Consider the following 4,519-nt stretch of genomic DNA (forward strand, 5'->3'; position numbering starts at 1 on the left):
AAGCACCATATCATTTTCCAAAATGGTTGTATCATTTTGCATTCCCACCAGCAGTGCATAAGAGTTCCGATCTCCCCGTAGCCCCTCCAACATTTGTTATTTCCAGTGTTTTTGATTCATGCCAGTAATGCTGGGGTGAGATGGTATCAGAATTTACTTTCTATCTCTATGAGAGAACCTGTAAGAAAAAAAAAAAAAAAAACTCTAGTGGCACGTGTTAGAGAAAACACAGTATGCACCAAAAAGCAAATGGAAAGTAAAAGAAAAGAAGGTACTCAACTGCAAAAAATAATGCTAGCTCCAGGCCTGTTTGAGAAGGGAGCTTCCCAAAGCAAGTGATATTTACAAACCCAGTGGGGTCTTTCTGAAAGAAACAAGAGCACAGTAGAGACACACCCCAGTGGCAAATCTTAAATACCACAAGAAAAGAGATGCCAGTCAGAAACGTAACTGAAGACCAGAAGCACTGAAAATCTGAGGAAAGACCATGTTCAGAAGGACATAGCAGCAATGTCAGTCTCACAGGGCCTCCAGAAGAATGAGTCTCAGAAACACAAAGAACTTCTTTATTTCAGAAATCCACTGAAAGTTATTCTCCAATTGGAATGTAGAGACAAGGGGAAAACTGTGCCCATGAATTAGACTTTTTTTGGTGTGTAGTGAAATCTGTCATTTTAACCATTTTTAAGTATACAGTTCACTGGTATTAATTATATTTACGATGTTGTGCAACCATCACCACTACGTATTTCCAAAACCCTTTCATTAGCCAAAACAGAAACTCTGTATGAAGTAGGTTTCCAAGGCTTAAACAATTCTCTAGCCAGAGGCCATTACAGCAGTCACTGCCACCCAGGATTGAAAATGCCAGCTCACAAGATAAAGTGGATGCTGTCACCGGACAGGGCCCACCCTTGGTTCATCATGAGGCCCATAAACACAGCATTAAAAGGGATAAGAGCATTAAGATGTCTGGAAAACTTTAAAATGGGGAAGAACAGTATCTCAAATAAGACTACGACTGGGGCTGCCACAAATGCAAATATTCAAATGTTGCAAGAATGCAACACTCTTTCAGTACCCTATCTGAGAACAGTAATATTATTAACAACAATAGTGATGACAGCTAACATTATATAATGCTTACCAAGTATCAGGCAATTGTTCTAAGTGCTTTACACATAATTCACTTAATCCCAGCAACAATCCATTAAGGTAAGTATTTATAACTCCCCCATTTAACAGATGAGGAAATTGACTCTCAGAGAAGCTAAGTAACTTGTGCAAGGTCATAAAGTGACATAGCTGGAAGTTGAACTCAGGCTCCGAAATCAGAGGGCTTAACCACTACATTGTGCAGCCTCAACAAGATAAGAGACAGTATACAATGGTTGCTTTTTCCCTCAAGTTATGGTCAATATGTTGTTATTGTTAGTTGTTGTTGAGTCGGTTCTGACTCTTAGTGATCCTATCAGTTACAGAACGAACTGCTGCATGATGCTATGCCATCCTCGCAATTGTTGCCATGTTTGAGCCCATTGTTGCAGACGCGGTGTCAATCCATCTTGTTAAGAGTCTTCCTCTTTTTGCTGACCCTTTACTTTACCAAGCATGATGTTCATCTCCAGGTACTGGTCCCTCCTGATAATATGTCCAAAGTAAGTGAGAAGTCTCACCATCCCCGCTTCTAAAGAACATTCTGGTTGTACTTCTTCCAAGACAGATTTGTTTGTTCTTTTGGCAGTGCTATGGATTGAATTGTCTCTCCCAAAAAATATGTTTTGCAATTCCTAACCTCTACGCCTGTAGTTACAATCTCATTTGGGAATGGTCTGTCTTTGTTATGTTAACGAGGCAGGATTGGTGAAGGATGTATCTGGTGTCCATCTCCTTTGAGATATAAACGAGATTAAACAAGAAAGCTTAGAAGCAGAGATGGGTTAATACAGATGCCAAGACACATGGAGATCTCCAATGAACCAGGAAGCAGAAGCTGAAGAGACAAGGACCTTCTTCCAGAGCCGACAGAGAGAGTCTTCCCCTAGAGCCAATGCTCTGAATTTGGACTTCTAGCCACTCAAACTGTGGGAAAATAAATTTCTCGTTTGTTAAAGCCACCTACTTTTGGTATTTCTGTTATAGCAGCACTAGATAACTAAGACAGGCAGTCCACGGTATATTCAATACTCTTTGCCAACACCATAATTCAAATGCATCAGTTCTTCTTTGGTCTTCCTTATTCATTGGCCATCTTTCACATGTATACGAGGTAATTTAAAATACCATGGCTTGGGTCTGGCGCACCTTAGTCCTCAAGGTGACATCTTTGCTTTTTAATATTTTAAAGAGGTCTTTTGCAGCAGATTTGCCAAATACAATACATCATTTGATTTCTTGACTGCTGCTTCTATGGGCGTTGATTGTGGATTCAAGTAAAATGAAATCCTTGACAATTTCACTATTTTCTCTGTTTATCAGGATGTTACTTACTAGCCTAGTTATGAGGATTTTTCTTTTCTTTATGTTGAGGTGTAATCCATACTGAAGGCTGTAGTCTTTGATCTTCATCAGTAAGTGTGTCAAGTTCTCTTCATTTTCAGCAAGGCTGTGTCATCTGCATATCGCAGGTTGTCAGTGTGTCTTTCTCCAATCCTGATGCCACGTTCTTCTTCACATTGTCCACCTTCTCAGATTACTTGCTCAGCACATAGATGGAATAAGTAAGGTGAAAGGATACAAGCCTGACAAATTGGAAGCTGCCAAAAATGAAATAGAATGCTCAAAGATTGATATCCTAGGCATTATTGAGCTGAAATGGACTGGTACTGGCCATTTTGAAGGAGATAATCATATGATCTACTATGCCAGGAATGACAAATTGAAGAGGAAGGGCATTGTATTCATCCTCAAAAAGAACATTTCAAGATCTATCCTGAACTACAACCCTGTCAGTGATAGGATAATATCATTACGCCTACAAAGAAGAGAAGTTAATACAATCATTATTCAAATTTACACACTAACCACTAAAGCCAAAGATGGTAAAGACATACTGCCATAATTAATGCCTGTGATTGTTAATTTTATGTGCCATCTTTGCTAGGCTATGATGCCCAGTTATTTGGCCAAATACTAGTCTAGATGTTGCTGGGAAGGTATTTTGTAGATGTGATTAACACCTACAGTCAGTTGACTTTAGGTAGATTATCCTCAAGAAGGTGGGTGGGCCTTACCGAGTCGCTTCAAGGCATTAGAACACTGAAGTTTCCTGAAGGAGAAGGAATTCTGCCTCAAGACTGTAACATAGAAATCCTAACTGAGTTTTGAGCCTGCTGGCCTATCCTACAAGCTTCACACATGCCAGCCTCCACAACCACATGAGTCAATTCCTTAAAATCTATCTATCTATCTATTTATAGAACTCTGACTAATACAATCCCTTAATGGAAGACTGCTTCCCAGTGAATTATGTCACAGGACACAGACCCTGGTCAATAACATAAATCAGGTGGCATCTTAGAAAGACTGACATGAAGAATGTTCTCGCTTCTCTGCCTTTCTCAACTTAGGGTCTGCTATGGTCTTTTGCAACAGTCACATGGGTCTGATTCATGAAAAATATAGGACCCTGAGAACATTTAGTACATTTGCTTGAATTGGCTTCTATTCTGGATGTGTTGGGTGTGAGCTGATGTGATAATCTTTGGGTTGAGTTGAAGTCGGTGTAGACTAATTGAACTTCTGAGGTCCTGAGAGATGACATTCACTACAGTATTCAGACAGTAACTGCTGGAGGAACTCCAGCTCAAAGCAGCATCCAGAAATCAACTGGCTGACATTGGAAAGAATAAAAACTAGGAAGGACTTTAATTTCTTTGGACTTCAACCTAAAGAGTTTTGATGTTCTTTTGAGACTATAGCTAACACAGGTAAAATAATTTTATTTTGGAACTCAGTTCTTGAGTACTTAAAATTTTGGGATTTAAATTTCTTTTTTTAAATTTTTTTCCCATACAAAAATTTATACATACATTGTTACATGACTCTAATTGCTCTCCCCATACTATGACAGCACACTTCTCCTTTCCACCCCTGATTCCTCATGTCCATTCAGCCAGCTCCTAAACCTCTCTGCCTTCCCATCTCACCTCCGGACAGAAGTTGCCCATTTAGTAGTCTCTTGTATCGATTTGAGCTAAGAGGCACATTCCTCATGAGTATCACTTTATGTCCCACAGTCCAGTCCAATCCCTGTCTGAAGAGTTGGCTTCAGAAATTGCTTTAGTTCTGGGCTGATAGAGAATCATGCTTTCCAGGGTTCTTCCTGTCTCAGTCAGACCATTAAGTCTGGTCTTCTACTAGCATTTGAATTCTGCACCCTACCTTTCTCCTACTCCATCCCAGACTCTCTGTTGTGTTCCCCTTCAGGGCGGTCATTGGTGGTAGCTGGGCACCATCTAGTTCTTCTGGTCTCAGGCTGATGAAGTCTCTGGTTTATGTGGCCCTTTCTGTTTCTTGG

General features: G+C 40.1%; 1 protein-coding gene across 1 annotated transcript in view; it reads right to left on the minus strand.

Moving 5' to 3' along the window:
• Positions 1-4,519, minus strand: part of DCDC1 (doublecortin domain containing 1) — a 518,812-nt gene that overhangs the window by 404,581 nt on the left and 109,712 nt on the right. The window lies entirely within an intron of this gene.

The sequence above is a fragment of the Trichechus manatus genome, unplaced genomic scaffold (assembly GCF_000243295.1).
Source record: "Trichechus manatus latirostris isolate Lorelei unplaced genomic scaffold, TriManLat1.0 scaffold00006, whole genome shotgun sequence".
NCBI lineage: Eukaryota > Metazoa > Chordata > Mammalia > Sirenia > Trichechidae > Trichechus > Trichechus manatus.